The sequence below is a fragment of the Rhinatrema bivittatum genome, chromosome 4 (genome assembly GCF_901001135.1).
Source record: "Rhinatrema bivittatum chromosome 4, aRhiBiv1.1, whole genome shotgun sequence".
Classification (NCBI taxonomy): Eukaryota; Metazoa; Chordata; class Amphibia; order Gymnophiona; family Rhinatrematidae; genus Rhinatrema; species Rhinatrema bivittatum.
In genome coordinates, this window is record NC_042618.1 from 365,968,738 (window position 1) to 365,993,362 (window position 24,625).

General features: G+C 43.7%; 1 protein-coding gene across 2 annotated transcripts in view; it reads right to left on the minus strand.

Moving 5' to 3' along the window:
• The window catches only part of RAB43 (RAB43, member RAS oncogene family), a 38,923-nt gene that overhangs the window by 12,870 nt on the left and 1,428 nt on the right, over positions 1–24,625 (minus strand). The window lies entirely within an intron of this gene.

Sequence of the window (24,625 nt, forward strand, 5' to 3'; positions counted from 1 at the left end):
TAAGTTTGAGACATAAAAACAAGAGAACGCTGTTTCCGTCTCTCTCTCTCGCGCGCGCGTGTGTGTGTGTGTAGGCTAAGACTTCCACTTACTGTTCTGTGTGTTTAAGGGGTGGAGGACAGAGGGCCGAAGAGACCTCTCGGTGTGAAACGACTGCACTAACCTAGGACATGGAGCCGGGTCAATGCGCTTCAGCCAGGGCAGTCCGAACATCCCTCAGACGTTTTGTGAAAGCCCAAAGGGCGTGAAAATCATTTTCATTTTTCTCTCACATTTTCTAGCAATCCTACATGAACCTCTCCCCAGTCTTCTATCTCTTACCTCTACCGATTCACAGTAAACCTAGAGAACTTTGAGTTACTTAGGGATAGCTGTGATTCAGCCTGCCTATGCTTTTCTGTCTTTGGAAGGCATACAGACAGTGGCGTGGGGCAGAGTGCTCAGGAGCTGCTCATTTCTGTGGGGATCCGTAAACAAGAAATGAGCAGGGTCCATGGAAAGGAGCAGAGTTGCCCGCCGGTTTCTGCATGTGCCCGCCCCCTGCCCAACGCAATCTGCACCTTTTATCAGAAGGCACTGTATCTCCAGTGTTCCCCCTTACCGACACTGGTAGAAGAGAATCTTAAATAATCTACCCTATTGATTTAGGAGATCTTTCCAACTGATTTTGAGGGGTAGTTTCACGCTTGAATTTGGCCTGTTCACTTCATACTTGATAACTGTGATGATACTAAAAGCTAGTGTAGGGCAATCCCGGTGGCAAGGGCTGTGCGCTGCCAGGCTAGGGATGCTGTGAAGGGGAGGGGGGGAGAGACATTGATCACTACTCAGAGATGATTCCAGATTTAGGGCCACTGACTGTAGAGTTCTGGAAGAAACCCTGACCCAGGACCATTGCTGCAATGGCTGGAGTAAATGTAATTAGCGTGGGGATATCAAATCGGGGAAAAATCCTCAGGTAGCTGTGAATGAAGGCTCATGGTGCCAGATTCCAGCCCTGGTTCTGATTGAGCTGAAAGCCCAACTATCGGCCAAAAAGAAAAGCTAAGCATTGCCAGTTTTTGCTCATTTACTCAAAGTTCTCACGACTGGACCCGTACCCCCCAAATCTAAAAAAGAAGCCAATCTCTTGTTCCTAAATATCTAATATCTTTCATGAAAACTCTAGGAAAAGCTCTGCGAAACCTATCTATCTATCAGAAAACCAAAAGGTTCTTGCTTCCAAAGTTTCGTAATGTGGGAAAACAAGCAGCTGCCTGCAACAGCTTTGTCATCTTCATGCGACCTTGGTCAGATCCCCCGTCTACAAGCCTGGAGCTGAACTCGATCCCTGTTCAGATGCCAACCCATTAAGAAGAGCTGGGAATCTGAGGCTAGCCACCCTGTCTGCTGTGATCTTCAGCACCCACTGTTACCTCCCAGAGGGGGCCGATGCAATACAGTGTGCTCAGCCGAGCGCACTGTACAACCCGCCCTCCGACCCGGGTTACACAGGCGCTAATCCACCCCCCCAATGCAATAGGGGGGATTAGCGCCTGCTTAACCCATGTCGGACGCGGAGTGAATGTAATAGCGCTCATCACATGCAAATGCCTGGAGCAGGCGTTAATAGCTGAGCGCAAGTAAAAGAAGTACAGAAAAGCAGAACAAAAACTGCTTTTCTGTACTTCTTTTTTTAAGTAAAAAAAAACCCGGCAGACCGCCGAGTTATGAAGACCGACGCTGGTAAACCCGGCGTCGGTTTTCATTACCGGCGTCGGTCTTCATAACCGGCAGTCGCGGCGGGGTCGCGTTAGCAAGGAGGCGCTAAGGTCGTGAAAGCCCCCCCTTGCAGCGCGCATTAGGAAGCGGGCGCTGACTTTTCAGCGCCCGCGTTCCGCGATTTATATTGCATCGGCCCCAGAATAAGCAAGGGATGGTCTAGGTTAGGTCCTGGCCTTCCAGTGGGTGGAAGTGCTGAGCTCTTCATTAGGTCTCCCAGTTCTTCCGCCCAATCTACCTGTTATTATCATTATGTTATTTATTTATTTTATTCTACACTACTTTTATAATGTTATATAATGTTATCACTTGCATCTATTTAATCTTTTGCACCCTTTGCCTTGTTAAGCTCGCTCCCTCCCTCCCTGTTCTCTGTATTTCTCTTAGTTCTTTGTAAACTGATATGATGTACCCACGAATGTTGATATAAAAAAAACGGTTAAATAAATAAATAAAACATCATGTTCTGTATTTGTGTACTCTGATTAACCAAAGGGCAGATGGCATGTCCTTTTTTAGCTTGATTTGCTTCCATTTGGCTCTGCTTTAGTTACATTAAAAAAAAATCCATGGGCAACTGGCCGATATCTGTGCTAAATGGACTGAGGAGGCAAGTGAGCAGCATTGGTGCCAACTCCATGGGTGCAGTAGTGCTTGAGCACCCACAATATTGTCTTCACTGTCTCCAGGGAGAGGTAACTGGTGTTGAGTTTGGCACCCCCAATCCTTTTGAAAAATGGGCTCTTATGGTGAGCAGGCCTGTAATATGGTTACCTATGATCTGAGAGAAAGCAATGGCTCCCAACCTCAACCCTACAGCTATTGATTTTTTTCTGCTATGTTGATTTATTTAAAATGTCCCAGTTAGAAAAACCCATTTAAGACAATAAGGCCTTGCTCCTGGGTTTGAGGTTGGTGGAGAAACATGCCTTGCTGAAGATAGCTTGCTTCTAAAATGAATGGTGGCTGCAATGAAAGGCAGTTCATTATACTTTGCCCACCTTACAAAGTCACTAGCTTTTACTTTCCAGCAACCAATAAATTGAGTATAAATAAAATCCCAAAGGTGTATTGGGAAGAAAGACAAAAAAGAACTGCTAAAAAAAAGCCCAAAACACCAATAGTGCTCTTGGACAGTAATATTTTGCCTTCCAAACAGTGTACTAGTTCATTCTAGTACAATTTTTGGGAGAATTCGGCTTTCTTCATGCTCGTCTAAACTCCCAGACATGACCAGTGAGGGGCAGCCAGCTACATGGTAGCAGAGGTGGCTAACAAAATAAAAGCAAAAAAAGCATCGTTCAAGAAATATAAAGGATCCCAAAAAGAGGAGCACAGGGAAGAATATCTGGTGCAACTGAAGGAGATGATGAAAGTAATCAAGAACGTAAAAAGTCAGGCGGAAGAAAGGATTGTCAAAGAGGTAAAGCGAGGTGACAGAACATTTTTTCAGATATTTCAGAGAAGAAAGGTCCAAAGAGGTACAGTGAAATTGAAAGGTGATAAGGATCAATGTGTGGAGAGAGACAAAGAAATGGCAGAAATATTAAACAAATACTTAAGTTCGGTGTTCACTAAAGAAGACCCTGGAGAAGGACTGTCGCTAGTTAACAAGACTGTGGATGGGGATGGAGAAGACGAAACTCTGTTTACAGAAGAGAATGTATGGGAAGAGCTAAGAAAACTGAAAGTGGACAAAGCCATGGGGTCTGATGAGGTTCATCCCAGGATACTGAGGGAGCTCAGAGATGTGCTGGCGGGTCCGCTGCACGACCTGTTCAATAGATCCCTGGAAATGGGAGTGGTGCCGAGTGATTGGAGAATAGCAGTGGTGGTCCAGCTTCCCAAGAGTGGGAGCAGAGAGGAGGCTGGAAAACTCAGGCCGGTTAGCATCACCTCGGTGGTGGGAAAATTACCAGACTCTGCTGAAGGAAAGGATAGTGAACTATCTACAATCCGTTGGGTTACTTGATCTGAGGCAGCATGGATACACCAGGGGAAGGTCCTATCAGACGAATCTGATTAATTTATTTTGATTGGGTGACTAGATAATTGGATCAGGGAAGAGCGCTCGATGTGATTTACTTGGATTTTAGTAAAGCTTTTGATATGGTCTCTCATAGACTCTTGAATAAAATGAGAAGCTTGGGAGGGAGCACCAAAGTGTTGGCATGGATTACAAACTGGTTGACAGATAGAAGACAGCGTGTGATGGTAAATGGAACCTGCTCTGAAGAGAAAATGGTGTTAAGTGGAGTGCCACAGGGATCAGTGTTGGGACCGGTTCTGTTCAATATCTTTGTGAGCGACATTGCAGAAGGGATACAAGGTAAAGTTTGTCTATTTGCGGATGATACTAAGATTTGCAACAGAGTGGACACACTGGAAAGAGTAGAGCGAATGAGACGTGATTTAAGGAAGCCTGAATGGTGGTCGAAGATATGGCAGCTGGGATTCAATGCCGAGAAGTGCAGAGTCATGCATCTGGGGTGTGGTAATCCAAAAGAGCTGTATGTGATGGGGGGTGAAGGGCTGATGTGCATAGAGCAAGAGAGGGACCTTGGGGTGATAGCATCTAGCGATCTGAAGATGGCGAAACAATGTGACAAGGCAATAGCAAAAGCCAGAAGAATGCTCGGCTGCATTGAGAGAGAAATAGCCAGTAAGAAAAAGGAGGTGATAATCCCCTTGTACAGGTCCTTAGTGAGGCCTCACCTGGAGTACTGTGTTCAGTTCTGGAGATGTATATCAAAAGGGACAGGATGGAGGCGGTCCAGAGAAGGGCAACCAAAATGGTGGAGGGTCTCTAATAAATGACTTATGAGGAGAGGTTGAAGGACCTAAATATGTATACTCTGGAAGAGAGGAGGTGTAGGGGAGATATAAGAACATAAGAAAATGCCATACTGGGTCAGACCAAGGGTCCATCAAGCCCAGCATCCTGTTTCCAACAGTGGCCAATCCAGGCCATAAGAACCTGGCAAGTACCCAAAAACTAAGTCTATTCCATGTAACCATTGCTAATGGCAGTGGCTATTCTCTAAGTGAACCTAATAGCAGGTAATGGACTTCTCCTCCAAGAACTTATCCAATCCTTTTTTAAACACAGCTATACTACCTGCACGAACCACATTCTCTGGCAACAAATTCCAGAGTTTAATTGTGCGTTGAGTAAAAAAGAACTTTCTCCGATTAGTTTTAAATGTGCCCCATGCTAACTTCATGGAGTGTCCCCTAGTCCTTCTACTATCTGAAAGAGTAAATAACCGATTCACATCTACCCGTTCTAGACCTCTCATGATTTTAAACACCTCTATCATATCCCCCCTCAGTCGTCTCTTCTCCAAGCTGAAAAGTCCTAATCTCTTTAGTCTTTCCTCATAGGGGAGTTGTTCCATTCCCCTTATCATTTTGGTAGCCCTTCTCTGTACCTTCTCCATCGCAATTATATCTTTTTTGAGATGCGGCGACCAGAATTGTACACAGTATTCAAGGTGCGGTCTCACCATGGAGCGATACAGAGGCATTATGACATTTTCCGTTTTATTCATCATTCCTTTTCTAATAATTCCCAACATTCTGTTTGCTTTTTTGACTGCCGCAGCACACTGAACCGACGATTTCAATGTGTTATCCACTATGACACCTAGATCTCTTTCTTGGGTTGTAGCACCTAATATGGAACCCAACATCGTGTAATTATAGCATGGGTTATTTTTCCCTATATGCATCACCTTGCACTTTTCCACATTAAATTTCATCTGCCATTTGGATGCCCAATTTTCCAGTCTCACAAGGTCTTCCTGCAATTTATCACAATCTGCTTGTGATTTAACTACTCTGCACAATTTGTGTCATCTGCAAATTTGATTATCTCACTCGTCGTATTTCTTTCCAGATCATTTATAAATATATTGAACAGTAAGGGTCCCAATACAGATCCCTGAGGCACTCCACTGTCCACTCCCTTCCACTGAGAAAATTGCCCATTTAATCCTACTCTCTGTTTCCTGTCTTTTAGCCAGTTTGCAATCCACGAAAGGACATCGCCACCTATCCCATGACTTTTTACTTTTCCTAGAAGCCTCTCATGAGGAACTTTGTCAAACGCCTTCTGAAAATCCAAGTATACTATATCTACCGGTTCACCTTTATCCACATGTTTATTAACTCCTTCAAAAAGTGAAGCAGATTTGTGAGGCAAGACTTGCCCTGGGTAAAGCCATGCTGACTTTGTTCCATTAAACCATGTTTTTCTATATGTTCTGTGATTTTGATGTTTAGAACACTTTCCACTATTTTTCCTGGCACTGAAGTCAGGCTAACCGGTCTGTAGTTTCCCGGATCGCCCCTGGAGCCCTTTTTAAATATTGGGGTTACATTTGCTATCCTCCAGTCTTCAGGTACAATGGATGATTTTAATGATAAGTTACAAATTTTTACTAATAGGTCTGAAATTTCATTTTTTAGTTCCTTCAGAACTCTGGGGTGTATACCATCCGGTCCAGGTGATTTACTACTCTTCAGTTTGTCAATCAGGCCTACCACATCTTCTAGGTTCACCGTGATTTGATTCAGTCCATCTGAATCATTACCCATGAAAACCTTCTCCATTACGGGTACCTCCCCAACATCCTCTTCAGTAAACACCGAAGCAAAGAAATCATTTAATCTTTCCGCGATGGCCTTATCTTCTCTAAGTGCCCCTTTAACCCCTCGATCATCTAACGGTCCAACTGACTCCCTCACAGGCTTTCTGCTTCGGATATATTTAAAAAAGTTTTTACTGTGAGTTTTTGCCTCTACAGCCAACTTCTTTTCAAATTCTCTCTTAGCCTGTCTTATCAATGTCTTACATTTAACTTGCCAATGTTTATGCTTTATCCTATTTTCTTCTGTTGGATCCTTCTTCCAATTTTTGAATGAAGATCTTTTGGCTAAAATAGCTTCTTTCACCTCCCCTTTTAACCATATGATACAGACCTTCAGATACCTGAAAGGTTTTAATGATGCACAATCAACGACAAACATTTTCCATTGGAAAGAAATCAGTAGAACTTAGGGGGTCACGGAATGAAACTACAGGAAGGATGGCTCAACCATTCCAGGTGGATGCCTGGAAAGCCCTTCTGGAGGAGGTGGTGAAAACAAAAGCAGTAAAAGATTTCAAAGGGGCATGGGATAAACACTGTGGATCCCTTAAAGCTAGAGGATGAGAATGAAGAAAAGAGTACATGGGGGATAACCTGCTGCTATGGCAGTTACTACCCTTAACCAATAAGCCTTTATGCTGTTGATGCAACTCCATCATTGCTCTCTGCTTCAACGCCAAAGGGAAAAGAGGAAAAGGGGAATTAGATTCAGACAACAACCAACAAGAACATTGAATTGTTAAGTCTGGGAAAACAAATAAGCATGGGGGTAACTTGCTGATGCGGCAGTTACTACCTTTAACCAATAAGTCTGATATTTTTCTGGTATTTTTCATGCAATCCAACATTGCTCTCTGCTTCAATGGCAAGAGGTAACAAGGAACTGGACTCAAACAGTGTCCAGCGCTGCCACTGGACCAGCTGACAGGGTTACTTCAAGAGATGAAGAAACAAGATGATCTCAGATCTAGGGTCTTACTGGCCTTGGTATCACCGGAGACGGAGGTCAGAACCGCGAATGGACCCTCTCACTCCTGCTGCCCGACTCCAAGGAATAAGAGACACCACTCACCAGCTCTACCAGACGGCCCTCTCCACTCAGCACATAAACCCCGGAGCCATCAACGTGCCGCTTCCCACCTCAGCAGTTGACCACGCCCTCAGCTCAATGTCAGCAAAGAAGCCAAGGAGGCCATAAACGCAGGTGCCGGACTGGAAACAGAGGTCAGCACTGCAAATGAACCCTCTCACTCCTGCTGCCCGACCCCGAGGAATGAGAGACACCGCACCCCAGCTTACCAGCTCTACTGGACGGCCCTCTCCACTCAGCACATAAACGCTGGAGCCATCAACACGCCGCTTCCCTCCTTGGCAGCTGACCAAGCCCTCAGCACAACGTCAGCAAAGGAGCCGAGGAGGCCATAAACGCAGGTGCCGGACCATAGGCGTCATGCGCCGAAGATGCGTGACAAAGGGCCCCCCCCCCCTTTGTGCACCCCTTAGTGCGAACCTTTCTGAACAAAATCTAACTCTCTCTATTTTAATTCCAGATTACCATCAGACATGGCAAATCACCCAATCCCTGTATGCTACAGCAATGGCATCTATAAAAAAAAATCAAAACACACAAACTTCACATAAAGCTGCATTACAAAAAATCTCATAAACCTTACACACAACATCCCAAATTTTTATAGTAACTGCATATTGCTATCCTTCCTACTTTTTAACGCACAATCCATTGTGAAAAAAATTCCAATACTCACTGACCTAATTGATGACTCAAAACCAGATTTCATAGCAATCACAAAAACATGGATTAAAAACACCGACTCTATTATAATCAACCAAATTGACAACCCTAAATATAATACTTTCTCAATACCCAGAACGAAAAAGAAAGGTGGAGGTCTAATGCTAATCGCAAAAAAAAAATCCTACAGATGAAATTACTTCCAACAAACATATGCCCACCCTACGAAATTGCACTATTCAATCTCTAAAGCTGCAAATCTGTCTAGCCTACTACCCTCCTGGCTCACTGGACCATAACTTTTCCCCTCTAATAGAATTCTTTATGTCCAATATTACATTAAATAAATCAATTATCATTCTAGGCGATTTCAACATTCACTTCGACACTCTCCCCCATTCTCCCACGTGTAAGACAATCATTGATGCACTGTCAACATTAGGATTAAAGCAAATCATCACTGGACCAACACACAAAGCCCGCCACACCCTAGACCTGGTATTTATTAACACCAACACCTGGCGAACATACAACACAAACATAACTAAAATTCCTTGGTCAGATCACTCTCTGATTCACTCCTGCATGACTTGCAACTTTAACCTTACAACATCAAAAAATGACTTGATGACGTTTACCTATCGCCCCCCTTTTAATATTGAAACTCTTCAACAAAAACTACAACTCGAACTACCAAACATAGATCTATCCAATTCTGAGAATGCCACAACTTCTTGGCTCAATATCATCAAATCTGTTTCCGACAAGATAAAGAAAAACCCACAACATCAGAATCAGTGGTACAATGAAAATATTAGATCTGCCAAAAGTGAACTCAGGAAAAAGGAGAAAGCATGGCGCAAGAATAAATCAATATCACTTCTAACAACTTACCGATCTTACTTATCATACTATAAAAAACTTATTAATAATGCAAAGAAAGAATTCTTCTCAAACAAAATCAACAAGTTCCAACATAACTCCAGAATGCTATTCTCTATTCTTCAAAATCTTACTAAAACCCCAAATGATCAGAAAACATCATTTACCGGAAACAAATGCAACGAATTTGCGGAATTCTTTAAAGAGAAAATTAATAATTTAATCAGTAACAACCTTAATGATAATGCTCAAAATATCAAAATGCAAAAGAAAGAAATACCAAACTGGCCAAACTTCGACCCAGTCTCCTCACTGGAAATTCAAACAATCATAAAAGAAAATGAACCCAGCCAACCACCCCCTTGACACCATCCCTATTCCAACATTAAAAACCATAGAAACCACCATAATGAAGACCGTAACAGATATTGTTAACTTATCACTTGAAGAAGGAAAGTACCCCAATTGCTTAAAATCAGCAGTAATTAAGCCAATAAAAAAAAACAACCTTGATCCAGACAACCTACTAAACTATCACCCTATATCCAACTTACCATTCATTGCCAAGATCATTGAAAAGGTCGTCCACTCACAACTCGCCGAACACCTAGATAAGAACAACATCCTATATCCGGCCCAGTTTGGTTTCAGGAAACACCTAAGCACTGAAACACTACTCCTTTCACTATATGATACCATCCTCAGAGGTTTTGACAATGGACAAAGCTACCTCCTAATTCTTCTAGATCTTTCAGCAGCATTTGACAAGGTAAACCACACAATCCTTCTTGACCGTCTAACAGAAATAGGATTAACTGAGAAAACTATGCTATGGTTTTCATCCTACCTATCAAACAGAAACTACCAGGTAATAACTAATAACTCTCTCTCTAAAAAAAAAATAAATCTAAACACTGGAGTCCCCCAAGGCTCCGCTCTGTCCGCAACACTTTTTAACATATCCCTACTTCCGATATGTCACTTTTTAGCTGGACTTGGCCTGCCTCACTTCATCTATGCTGACGACATCCAAATACTAATCCCAATACAAAATACAATGGATGAAACCTATAAAAAAACAGCGATGTATCTCTCTGAAATCAAACAACTGTTAACGCATTTGAAACTCGTAATTAACATCAAAAGGCAGAAATAATAATCCTGGAAAGAAAATCTAGTCAATCACCCCCTCCACCTCTTAATCTTGAGAAACAAAAGGCATCAATTTCCCCGGTCACACATGCACGCAACCTAAGATTCATCATTGACAGTGAATTATGCTTAAAGAATCACATCACAACCAAAATAAGGGACAGATATCACAAATTACTAACCTTGAGACGTTTAAAACCGTTTCTATCCCCAAATGACTTCAGAGCAGTACTACAATTACTCATATTCTCCAACTTGGACTATTGCAACTCCTTACTATTTGGACTACCACTTTCCAATATTCGTCCACTCCAAATCTTACAAAATATAGGTGCCAGAATCCTAACAGACACAAAAAAATACAAACATATAACGCCAATTCTTATATCCCTGCATTGGCTTCCAATAAAATTCCGAATAGAATACAAAATTCTGACAATTACACACAAATTAATACATGATGAACAAACTGACTGGCTAAGCGCAACTATCAGACTCCATGCATCACAGTGAAACCTCCGCTCAACCAAAAAAGGCCTCCTGACAATTCCATCTGTGCGAACCGCACAACTAACTTCAGTTCAGGAAAGGGCCATCTTTCTTGCCAGCCCCAAACTGTGGAACACACTGCCAACCGAATTAAGACTACAACCTAACCTGAAAAACATTCAAGAAAGAGTTGAAAACCTGGCTGTTCACCAAAGCCTATCAAAACACCCAATGACAATCACACATCCTCATCACAATATACCTCACTACTGGACCTCACAATCATTATCAATCTCAGCCAGGAAAACTTTTATTTCCACCCTTATCATATTTTATTACAACTACATGCCTCTAATAATAACTTGTATTTCATCGTTAATATACTGCCTCGATTTCTTCCTATTATAACTATCTTATTTGTATTATAATGCTTGTACTACTCCTCTAACATGTTCTACTTCGATCGAAACTTATAAACCGTTGTGATGGTGAAACCGAATGACGGTATATATAAAACTCGACAAATAAATAAAATAAATCTATGCATGTGCTTTTGTACTTGCCTAAGAAACTTGTAGCGAAAGTGGGATTGTATGGCTGAACCAAACTCTGCAAGCCTGAGCAACACAAGATGGAGGTCCAGCCACATGATGGCCCTTGCAGTTTTAATGCTGTGAGAACTACACTGAGGAGAAGAAGCTGCTATTTTCTTCATATGAAGCAACTGTCTTCACCTTACAGTTTTGCTGATACAGTTGGACACAAACTTGCTAAGTTGTGGTCTTCACCAGCTTTGTGTCTAGTGTAACGGCTCAACGGGTGGAGTTCCGCTACTGGGGCTTCTCCTGCTGGTTCCTCGCTGCAGTGTCCCGACGTCTCTTGATGTCTGGATGTGGCTTTAAGCAAAGGTAAGTCCCCACACACTCGAGTTGTAAGCAGAATAGTTCGGAAAAGCCATGGGTTTTCCCAAAACAAAGTCCAACCAGGGTGTGCCCGCTCCTGCACCCAGGCCTATGGTAGCACTGGCCCTGAACACAGTTCCAGGAGTTTGGCCTTATCTGGAATCAGCAGCTCCTTCACATTCAAGGTGTCTGGCTGTGCCTGTCTCCACCATATGGCCTATGCCAGAAAAGGCTTTTAAACTTGGGCTCTAAAGCCGGGCTCTGTCCTAGCCCAACGGTTTCTCCAAACAAGAGTTCAGTTGCCAAATCCTAAAATGTAGTTCCCTGAAGCTTGGCTCATTTTCAGGGGCCTAATTCAGGCACAGTCCCCACAGTGTCCTTCCCTTCCCCCGCTCGGGCGTCTCCCCAGAGCTGAAGCAGATTGCCCCCTTCCCTTCTATAGGAAATCCCAAAAGCTGAAGAAACACTTTTTAAACAAAACACATGTACCTCCGCATTTTCCTACTTCATTGCAACCATCAACCCGGGCTTATTGTTGCCGTTGGCTATTAGTTGCTTCCACCTTCGCTGTCCTCTTCCTCCTGCCACTCCCACCAGTCTTGTGTCTCTGTCTCCTCTCTTTTAATCCGCTCCACACCTGGTTCCCAGCCATGCTCAACTTCCTTCCCCTCGGCCCTCTGGGAGTTGTAGTTCTCCCCTCCACCAACTGAGCTTTTGGTCCATTCAGCCCTAACTTGCATTCCCCTCCTGTTCAGCTGTCGTAATGGGACATATCTCACATTACACTAGTTATAAAGCTTGGTATTGTTTGCCAGATGTTTTCTGACTCATACCAGCATCCTGCGAAGAACATGCATATACATGCCAAATCGGAAGTCCACTAATCTCATGCCAATGAGCTGTGGTAACATGCAATCAAGATTAACTTTTGGATCCTATGCAAATGCATATATATAAAGTCCAGAGAAGAAAGAAAAGGACTTTGGACTTGCAGATACCAGACCACACCGCTTGCTGCCATATTTGCAAACTCCACACCCATGAACATGGCACCAGAGACTTTTCACAAACCTCAAGCTAAGCTTCAAGACTGAGCTCTGCCTGACACCAGCTCCATTAACTGTGGAGAGCTTGTTAACTTCATCCTTGCCTACGTCCTGGCAAGCCAAGCCATCTTCGTCCCCATCCTTGCCTGCGTAACTTACAGAGGATTCTGAAAGTTCTGGGTCTGGCACCCTGAGACTGTGGTGTTAACCAGCCATTTGCTCACCAGAGATCTAGCTGACTGCCCTCCGTGCTGAGACAGACTGCTGTGGAGGGTGAGATAACTAGCTAAATTACTACTTTTAAGCTATGGTAGTTTAATTAACATTGCATTTGAAAAGTGCAAGTTAACTTGGAGTTAAATGCAGGGGTTTGCATAACCTTTGTAACACGAGTGATTTACTCTTTTGAACTGGAAACCTAAAAACCTTGAGGTCCATATTCATATGCATTTAGCGGGATAACTAAGAAGTTATGAAAATTTGACCACTTATCTGGCTAAATTCTAGCTGAATAACTATTTAGCTGGATAAGTCAGAGGCATCCCAGAGGTGGTGCAGAGGCATTCCGGGGAGGAGCTGAGTTATCAAGATAAGTTATCCAGCTAACTCCAATATTCAGAGTTAACCAAATATTCAGAGTTATCCGATTAACTCTGGTCGTGCCAAAGAGCTGTACTAAAGTTAGTCGGATAAACTTATCCGGCTAACTTTAGAATATACTTATCCGGCTAACTAGCAGAGCCACATAGTAGCTGAATATGAACCTCAATATGTACTGTATGTAAAATAATGTTATCTGATTTTAGTGTTAGATAATCCATAACTGTAGAATCCCTTACAGAACCAGGTATGTGTACATCCTAGTTCCAGCCTGTAGGTGTCACTCCTTCGCCTCTGCAGCATCCCTGTCTACCTCAGGAAGTAAAAGCCGGGCTTATGAATCAAAACCAGGTCTTCTGTATGGTAGTGCACAGCACTTGCTCCTGGGCTGAGCTATCTGCTCATTACGTCACTGCTGAAATGGCTCCTTGTCTCTAAAGAGTGCAGACAAACTGGCCTGGGCTCACATATTGGGTTTGGCCTGTTTGCAATTCTCCTGTGGCTTGCAATTACAGGAAATCTGCATTTCCCCAGGCTGTATCTATGTCTTGGTAAATGCAGGATACAAATGGGGTTGTCAACTGTTTCAATATTTTCGGGACAGGTTGATCCAGTCCTGGTTTTATCCCATTGCAAGCAAGGACTTGTAGTTCTGTGTTTTTCTATTGATGTCTCTTTAAAAAAAAAAAAAAAGGCTATACATGCCATGGATTGTATTCAGGAATGGATCAGCTAGTCCCAAACAAATGGAGCCAACTGACACTATATAAAGCCTGTTTAACAGCCTTTGCCTTGTGGGAATTCTTAGTGTGGGACCAGGAATTCTACAGCTTTAGGAAGATCCATATTCAGACACCGGCCAGCTAGCAAAGTTACCTTATCCAGGTAACCTTGCTGGGATATTCAGTGGTGCAGGCACACTGCTGAATATGCTTGGCTATCTTAAAGTTAGCAGGATAACTTTAGCTAGCTAGGTTAGCTGAATAATGCTGAAAATTGGGTTTACCTGGCTAACTTAACTGGATAACGGTACTCCACCCCAGAACACCCCCTAACCGCCACTAACGTAGCCGCATAACAAGTCATCAGACTATCTCAGAGGCAGTTAGACAGGTGTGATTTTTAAATCCTGACAGTTGACTATATTTTTATATTGCCTGTGTGACACGTGTTTGACTTTTTAAATTCTGTGTGTCATCATCCGCCCTGACGATTATGCCACAAACTAAAATATTACGTAGAAAAGAGAATAAAAGGTTATTCTTACTTAATAATTTTCTTTCCTTGAGTCCATAAGGGATTTCCCTCCTCCACAGCTGACAGAGATAGAGGACACACCTCTTTTATGACATCACTCTGGGTTATAAGTGGTTTGTGGCTTAGTCCAATTCAGAAGCCTATTGCCAGAGAACTGTATAATAACCCTTTTTCTTTTTGTAATATGTCATAGGGCTCACATAACTGATCTGAGTGAGAAAAGAGGTATCATCACTGAGAGAGAGAAAAAGCACTCTTAGAAAATGAGCTTGTGTTTCATGATCATACCCTATTAACCATGTGTTGCTGGGTGGGTTCTGGATTCGTCTAGCAGGACTCAAGGAAAGAAAATTATCAAGTAAGAATAATTTAACCTTTTTCTTCCTACCAAAGCTACTCCTACATTTTCCCTACCAAAGCTACTCCTTGCTGAGATGGGAAGACGACAGGGCTGTCTTAATGATCCCTACCCCAAAGGCAGCATCTGTGTTAGCCTGTTTGATCAGTCTTAATGTTTAACAAAAGAGTGCAAGGAAGACCAGACAGCTGCTTTGCAAATTTCCTCCGGAGAAGCTGAAGCTGCATCCAGGATGATGCTTGTGTCCTTGTAGCGTGAGCCCAGAGTGCTACTGGGGGCTGCTTACCTGATAGTCAGTAGGCTGACAAAATTGCCTCCTTGAGCCATCTAGCAATGGTGGTCTTGGAGGCCGCCTCTCCTTTTCGGGTTCCACCAAACAACACTAACAGTTTGTTTTCCTAAAAACATTTGTTACCTTCAGATACTTCAAGGGAATTCAACGTGCATCTCACAGTTGCAGGCTCTTTTCCCTGACATTCAATACTGCTGAAGGCTGGAAGAGATATCCATTGGTTCACATGAAATGTAGATACCACCATGGGCAGAAAGACGGGACTGGGAGAAATGTAACCAAATCTTGCAAAATTACTAGATAAGGATCTCTGCAGGAAAGGGCCTACAGCTCTGAGATGCATCTAGCTGAGCATATTGCTACAATGAAGAAAGTTTTCAGAAACAAAGTCTTTAATTGATGCCTGTTTTATTGGCTCAAAGGGTAGTTTGACCAAGGCCCTTAGCACCAAGTTGAGATCCCACTGGGGTACAACCAGGTGGAATGGTGGCCTAATGCACTTTACTTCTTTCAGGAAATACCCTCTGTCTGGATACTAGGCTGCCTTTAATTTGACCCTATAGTAGGCGATGGTTGCTACCTGTACCTTCAAGGAATCAAGTGCCAATCCTTTGTCCAGGCCCACTTCTAAGAAATCGAAAATCTCTGGGATGTCTGCTTTCCAGGGGAAAAGATCCTGCTTGGAGCAGTAATCCTCAAAGATTCTCCAAACCCTAAAATAGGTTAGAGAAGTGGAAAACTTCTGTGCCTTTAACATAGTTGAAATTACTGAGGCTGAATAACCTCTCTTTCACAGGGGTACCCTTTCAAGGGCCAAGCCATAAGACTGAATGGCAATGGATCTTCCATGGTACAGGAGCTTACCAGCACCTTTGGCAGAGCCAACAGGGCTCTGTCAGGAGTCTCACTAGATCCACATACCAGAGCCTCCTCGGCCAATCTGGGGCCACTAGGATGACCAGGAACGGATGGTTCTCTGCCTTCTTTATTGTCCAGCCTATAAGAGACATACAGCAGGTTGAGCCTTGGCCATGGGCTAAAGAGTGCGCCTATGCCTCTGGACCCTGGTTCTGCTCTGTGACTGCAAAATATGCCTGCTCTGGCATTTGCACAATTTGTCATTAGGTTTGCGTGTGCGGGACCCCACTGACTCACTATCATCTGAAATGCTTTTGAGCAGTGCCCATTCTCCTGGGTCCAGTCTGTTCCTGCTAAGATAATCAGCTTGTAAGTTCTTTCCTTCTATATAGGCTGCTGAGAGGCGGAGAAGATGTTCTTCCACCCATATGAGCAGCCAAGTTGTTTTGTGCCCTAGCGAGGAACTGCGAGTGCTTTCTTACCTGTTGACATATGCCACTGCCATGGCATTGTCTGAGAAAACCCTGACTGCTTTTCCCCTTACTAGCAGGAGAAAGCGTTGCAGAGCCAGCTTGATGGCTCTTGTTTCTAACCTGTTTATTGAATAAGATATCTCCTCTCCTGACCAGTGCACTTAGGCTAACTAGCCCTAGCAAAGTGTACCCCACCCCTTTAGGCTGGCATCTGCTGTGACCACTAATCAGTCACAGGGTTCTAGGGTCATCCTTTTCTGGAGATTTCAGCTCACCAGTTCAGGTTGCTCCTTACCCCCAAAGGAACCCAAAGCTAATAATGGTAGTCTTGAGTAGCGGGTGACCAATGTGATAGCAGAATCTGTTGTAGGGTGCCACATGTGGGCTCTTGCCCATGGGAGCAGATCCAGCATTGATACCACAAATTTAGAAGGTGGAGGTAGTCCCATATTCTGGGTGTTTCCTGAGCCTGAAACATTAGCACCTGGTCTATTAATCGGAACACTCGGACCAATGTCAAAAACACTCGCCCTTGCTTTTTACTGAAGTAGGCTCCTAGGATTCCAGTATCTCTTACGGTTCTAAACTGCTCTTTGATAAATTCACTCCCCAGCCTAACTGCTGAAGGAGGGGGAGTAATGTTTGGAAAACTTGATGGTTCTCCTGAACCAGCTTGGCTCTTATAAGCCAGTCGTCTAGATATTGGGTTTACCATAACGCCCCACATGCATAGGGCTGCTGCTGCTACCACCACCATGACTTGGGGGCTGTCACTAGACTGAAAGACAGCGCTTGGAACTGAAAATGCTCACCTAAACCCAGAACAATTACATGCTCTGATGGGACACCCGGATGGGAATACATAAGTAAGCTTCCACTAGGGCCCGGGGATACTAGGTAGTCTCCTGGCTTTATAGAAGCTATCACCAACTGCAGCATCTCTTTCCGGGAGGCATGTAAGTATCTGTTGACCTCTTTTACACCCAGCACTGGGCGGATGGATCCATAATTTTTGGAACCACAAAATACACTGAGTAAAGGCCGTGACCCCTCTCTTGTGGGGGGAACTGGGACAATTGCTTGTAGGTTCTGTAATTTTGTTACTGTCCTCTTGACCGCCTCTCTTTTGAGAGGAGAGACACAAGAGAAGACCACAACGACCTCTGGGACAGGTTTCTTACACTCGGGGACACAGCCCCTTCACACGAGGTCCAAGACCCACTGGTCTGAGGTGATTTGGGTCCACTCAATACCTCAGCAGGCGCCCCCCTACTGGGACTACCTCTAGGTGGAACTAAGAGTCACTGGGCTGAACGGCTGCCACCTGCTGCTGCAGGAGACTCTGCCTTTGTGTTGCTTGCCCCACGAAAGGCCTGGCTCCTACTTCTTGTGTCTGAAGGGGCCCACCTCGTGCATTTATACCTCTGCCAGTCTCCGAAGCATTGAAATCTGCAACTTCTTGATCCTGCGTGGTTTTTATTTACAGGAAGCCTTTGGGATTTTGAGTCCCCCAGATCCTTCACTAGCTTTTCTAGATCTTCTCTGAACAGGTGACTGCCCTTGAAAGGCAATTTACACAGGCGATATTCTGATGTTGAGTCTGCTGCCTAATTGCAGAGCCATAAAAGCCTCTTGGCCACTACCCCTGAGACGAGTCCTAGAGGAAATTCTTACCAGGTCATACATATTGTCAGCCAGGAAGGCTGTTTCCAAATGAGACAATTCTGGGCTATCTGGGAGCTGTTATACCTAATGCAGTACAGCTCGGGCCACGTAGCCTCTGAAAATGGAGGCCTGCAGGGCAATTGCATTTGTCTTAAAGGCTTTTTTAAGAGTTTTCCTATCTGGGGGGGGGGGGGGGGGCGTTCCTTCAATGGTGAAACCCCCTTCTTCCAAAATGATGGTGTTATGTGTAAAGGCCAAGTCCAAAGCATTGACTTGGGGGATTCCGAGGCTATTCCTCTCCCCCAGCAGCAGCAGGTAGATTTTACTTAACCCCCCACACACACACACAGAGTATCCCATATGCCTAAGCGTGCTGTGCAAGGGGAATGCCTTCTGTGACTGCCAGCTGAGGCTGCCAGCTCCTCTTTCAAGAATAGGCATACTATAGAGGAATCATCTTCATCTGATAAAAACTTGCCCTCCTGAGAATCCTCCAGGGAGCTTCTCTAGATCTATAGGAGCTCGAATGCCCCCTCGAAGGGATCTTTGAGTTCTCTTGGTCTCTTGACTGCTGCCCTTAAGGGAAAATGTCATCCCTTAGGGCCTCATGGATACTGGGATGGCTAGATAAGCTTTCTGCATTGCCATAACAATGGATTTGATGGAATCAATGCTACAATATCTAGAAAATGGATCTTCAGTTTTATTGGTTTCTTTGGACCTGTCTAGTGTTTTTAATTTAGTTGATTATACAGTCTTACTTTCTTGCTGTTCAGATTTGGGAATAAAGAACAATGTGCTACAGTGGCTATCCTCATTTTTACCGGATAGACAGAAAAAGGTGAGTTTTCAGGATGAAATGTCTCCTTTAAGGCGAGTGGAATTTGGAGTTCCTCAAAACTCCTCCTTATCCTCAATGATTATTTATCTAGCATCATTGGGGCAGTTGGGTTCATTTGTTTGGTTTCACACCTTTTTTATACGCAGATGATATCCAAATTCTAGTAAATTTGGGATCCGAGCTGGTGAAAATTTTAGAAACCTATGAAGATTGTATTACAGCTGTGCGAAGCTGGCTGAAACATAATGATCTGATTTTAACTTAAAAAAGAAAAACATGAAATTTTACAGGTTGCAGGAAACTCGGAAAAATGTAATGTATCAATTGGGGAGGAGATAGTGGTTGCTAAAGAAGGTATTGGAGTTTAGAAACCCAAATATCTAAGGTGATGAAATCAACATTCATACGTCTTGGAATGGTTCAAAATTAAAGCATTTCTTGGCAAGAAGGCCCTAGTTATGGTGACAGTGGATTATTGCAAAGGTTTCTACTGGGGCCTCGCTGGGGTTTTAACCAGACGTCTGCGGATCATACAGAATATGGCGGCAAGAATAATGAGGGGATGTTCTACCCAGCAAGCCCACTTTCAGAGAAACTGCATTGGCTTCCTATATGACCTCGTTGCAAGTTTAAGATTTTAGTCTTAGCTTTTAAAATACTGAATGGAAGATGTCCACTGCATATGCGAAACAGGTTGCTTTGAAAAGTATAAAACAGGTCACAAAGATGTCAGTATGAATTTCAGCTAAATTGCCATTTCGACAGGTGAGACTCCAGAATAGAGTTCTTTCCATGGCAATTCCAAAATTGTGGACTGGGCTCCTGCTTGAGATCAGAGAGGAACACAATTTATTAAAATTTCCAAAAAAATTGAAGACATGGTTGATGCTTAATGAAGAGAACTAAAGTTTATGGAAAATGTATTGTATTGTATATGTAACTGACTTTTTAAATATTTTATTGTGATGTATACCTACTGTTGCACATGGCTTTGGACAACAAATTTTGGCTGAGAAAGCGGTTTATAAAATTATTTTTAAATAAAATAAATAAATAAAAGAGCAAAGGTTCCCTGTCAGGAACCTCATAAACCCCTGGGCCTTTTGAGAGGTTGAGCTTCCCTCAGATCCCATACTGGGGCTGCCCCTAACATGTCTGCAAAGGGAGGAAGAGGATTCATTTCCCTTGCTGCTCAGGGACTATTTAGCACCTGCAGTAATCATCCTGGTGCAATCACTGATTCTGTTCTCGATTGCTCTTCCCTAGCTTGTGGGGCTGAACTATCATCTTTTCCCCTGAGGCTCCCCTTTCACAGACTGGGAAGAAGGAGCCTGCAATGCTGGGTTCCTGCTTAGCTGTGTGGAGAGAGCATTTTCTCTCTCTATGCATGTCTGCCAATGCCCCAGAAACAGCAAGGAAAAACAAAAAAGGCACAGCCCCAGTGAGTTAGGTTACCCATCCCCTTCCATGAACAAACACATTCAATAGCTACCCTCCCTCAGCTATGTGCACACACAAACAGCAAACAAAGCAGGCCTGGAAGCTGACTTTCCTCCAGCAAGGACATAAACAGCACAGCCACTACTCACCACCTCCAGGGACCCACTGCCAGCTGCTAAGCAGACCTTGCTTTCTCCACTTTCTGCTCTTCCAAGCCTTAGGCTTTTTTGTTGCCTTCACCAAAGAGAGAGAGCAATCCTGCAGGCCCTGTTGTTTTTGTTTTGTTTTTTTCCAATTTATGGGTTACCAAGTTCCTAAGGATCCAGAAACTGTTCACTGTAAGTTCCACAGACCCCAAGGGTACTGGGTTAACTCCCAGGAGCTCGACCTAGACAGGGCCTGGGAGAATGTTCCTACTGGGAAAATCAACCCTTTAGGTGATTGTCCCAGAAGCAACAAGGACTCGACCAGGCCAGAATCACAATTTGGCTCTGGGAGTTTGTCCTCTTCATGTATCAGTAGTTGCCAGAGACTGAGAGTACTGACTTGGACTAGGGCCACACTCCCTTATTGCTCAGAGTGAGGTCATAAAAGAGGTGTGTCCTCTGTCTCCATCAGCTGTGGAGGAGGGAAATCCCATGGGAAATGACCGGTCTAGCAGGAAGAAAAGGAACAGCACTTTTGGCATAAACACTGGAAATCAATGAGGGACAAAAGATATTTTCAGGGCTGTCAGTTGATGTTCTCCCTCTCTAGGCGCCACACTGAACCTCATTGATGGCATAGTGCTGAGGGTCCTAGTACTGCAGCATCAGTAGTTTAATACTGATGTCCTCTGCCCTGGTTTTTTGGGTTGGGTTTTTTTTTTTTGTGGAAAGGGCAAAGTATAAAAGGAAAAATAAAAAAATGGAAAAAAATAAAGGGAGAACATTATGCATATGACACAGGCAGTGACAACTGGTGGATCATGGACAAGGCTGAGCTGCTTGTAGACTATAGCTTAAGTCTTGCCTCCTCCAAGACAAAGCCTCTTAGCATTCCTCAAACACTGACTGAGACAGAAGCCTTGCAGCTATGTGATTTTTTAATTTTTTTTTAAACCCAAACTATATACTTTAACAAGCTGAATAGAAAATGAATATTATATAAAAGGCACACAGCTGCCACCACTTTAGCAATTTAAAGACAAGAATCTTGATTCTGGTGCACCATTTTATGGCGATTTAGTTTTGCAAGTAAACAAATCAATAAATTGCAAGTGCACTAACCTGCTTTTCAAGGTGGAATTAGTGGGCTGTGAATGAAAGTTAAGAATTTATTATACTGGCACTTTAATGTAACAATTCATATTGCTCCTGGGACTTGGCACAATGGTTCAGAGCCTTTCACCTCTGCATGATCAGTTGCAATCGGGCACAGATCTGTGGTGATTAACAGTCTGAAAGCTTTCTGGTACCCTATGTGAAAAGGGCTGGTTGTCCAGTTCTCAGAGGGCAGGTACTCAGGTCTCTAAAAAACCTCCATATACTCTTCTGCACTAATGGCAGCAGTAATGACAGACTCAGCAAAGAAGTTAAAGCTTGCTCAGGCAGGGAGACCGAACGAACCATCCCGCCAAGGCAAGGGTTGGGCTATCTTGGCTGAGCAGCGCTGTAGCCATTCTGTGGCAGCAGGAGACTGATTTCCAATGCTATTACTCTCATACCTTTCACAAGCGCTAGAAAATTGTTTTAAGTATTTTTTTCTTCCAGTTATCAACTTGCCTGTTTCTTGGCTCTGATATTTTTACATTTGTTCTTCTCAGGCCTTCTGCCTTCATTTTTTTTTTTTTTACAACAGCATTTTGTTTTACTTCTTTTAATAGTGCACACCTTTTTATTCCAAAATAAAACTATTATAACATTTCTTTCTAAGCGATAATTCCAGCTATGTATTAAAAAAAAAAACAAAAACCAGGAGCTGAAAGCCCTGTAGGGGCCAAATGCCAATCAATCATAGCCAACTGCGTCCCAGCGTACGTCACTTAAATCTTCCCATCCCATAAACGCTAGAGGAAAGCAGGAGTTGAGGCACAATGCTGGAGACCAGGGCTAGGTGCAGCTGTGACTGACAGCCAGCCTGGCTCAAGCAGCTTTGTAACCTCAAATGTTGGCTTTTGTAAACATGTAACATTTCTAAGTTCTTTCAAGGCAGCTGCCAGCACTTGTCTGTCCAGTAATAACTTACAAAGTGCTGTCAAACTGCAGTAGTTTTCAAAAGGAGACTGCACTATGAAATGTCCCTTTTAAGTCAGCTTTTCACTTTAGTAACTCACTCTCAGGCCCATGCAGAGCGGTGTGTGTTCAGCCTAGCGCATGGGTTTACTCGCGGTTGAGTGCGCGCTTTTTAATAGCGTCTGATGGAGAAACAAGATCAGCGCGTCTAAAACACCTAACAAACACATTCCGGATTGCACTCATCGCATTTAAATTCCATGTAAATGAAGACATTAGCTATTACCACTTTAGCAGCCCCATTATGGGACAGGCTGAGCGCCCAAGGCATTTTTTTATGCCAGAAAATTAACTCCAGGTCTAGAGGTGGAGTCAAGTTTACTTGCAGTTAAGAGCTCATGAGAAACAAAAGATTTGGTCCTCTGTGTTGTGATAAAAAGAGACGATCCGGGCTTGTCCGGGGTCGTCGAGGGTAACATGGGCGCGAGCATAGGACGGCGGCCGGCGAGGGCGGAGCGGGGAGGGGGGGGGGGGGAGAAGTTAGAGAGGTGGCACCAATGGGAGGCAGCGAAATTCAAAGGCTGTCCTGCCATTGGTGCAACGTCAAGCTAAAAGGGGGGGGGGGGAGGTTAGGGAGAAAGGCAGTTGGGAAACAGGCAGCGGAGCAAACAGAGGGTTCTTTGCTTCCCGCCCTCCCTCCCTTGGATGTTATGTGGAATTGTTGTAGGCATTTTTTGTGCATGTCGCAGAGGAGGCGGAAAACCCGAGCCATATGTTGTATTGTATATTTGGAAACTGTAAGGGACCGTTCGGAGGGGGGGGAGGAATGCCCGTGTAGCTTGGGGCCGCTACACGGGAAGGCCTAAAGAGCAAGGGGGGGGCCGATGCTCAGGCCGCAAGCTTACCCTCGCTGGTGACGTGGCGGGGTAAGTAGGGGAAGGGGGGGGGCAAAACGCTAGCTTACCACCGGGCCGCGGTGGTAAGTGAAGATGGGGATGCGGCAGAGGAGGTGGAGGAGGGGATGTTATTTGGATGTATGTTAAGATGGCGGCTCGGGTTAGGTTCAATAAACTGCGGCCTTTTGTTAACACCATACAGTTGTTATGTAGTATTATTTACAAGGGGGGGAGAGAAGAATGACAGCTGCCGAACGAATGTCTCGAGTCCCTATGTTAATGTGCCCCTTGTAGGGTAGGCTTGTGAAGAGAGATTAATATATGATTTAGTTATTTGGGGTTAGAACAAAAAATTTAAAAAAATGTATATGGTGAGTAGTGCAGTAGCGCATGAAGATTAACTAAAGGCCACCTTAAAAAATTGTGGGTGATTCCTTTCTTTTTAATAATAGACATTGCAGATTTCTGTAACTTCATGTAAACGCACTTTTTTTTAGGAGCGCACAATTCAGCTGTCCGTGTGCCCAATGCAATAAACCTTTGCACGCAAGGAATGCACATTCCTCCCTTTTGCTGATTCGATTTCTTTCTCATTTGAACATTGCAATGAGTGCCCATTAGGAAAACACATCTTATTGCATTGGCCTGTCTGTATTTACATTTTACATTAAAGACTGTGGTATTATCCCCCTTGAGGTTTTGCATTGCATTGCCCCGATTCACTGAGCTTCATAATATGAGGACTAAGCAGGAAGACCTTTTAAAAACGTAAACATCAATACTGCCTCAGAAGTTAAATAAAAAGTTTTAAAAAAAGGATGTTGAAGATGCTTTTATTTTCTTGGTATCACTGAGAAACTACCTGATTGAGCTGAAAATATAAGTGAAACCTTGCAGAAGTCAAGTGATGTTTAGTTGTGGAAACTCCAGTGCCTTCCTCTTTCCTCTAGTAGAAACACGAGGAACAAACACAATCAGCAGTTTACTGAGAGCAGCGCACACCAGCCCTTTTTTTGTATAATTATGTTTTATGTTGAGAAAAAGAGGCAGAGAATAAGCAGTACTAGATCTATTTATGGGCCAGAAGTAGTTGTA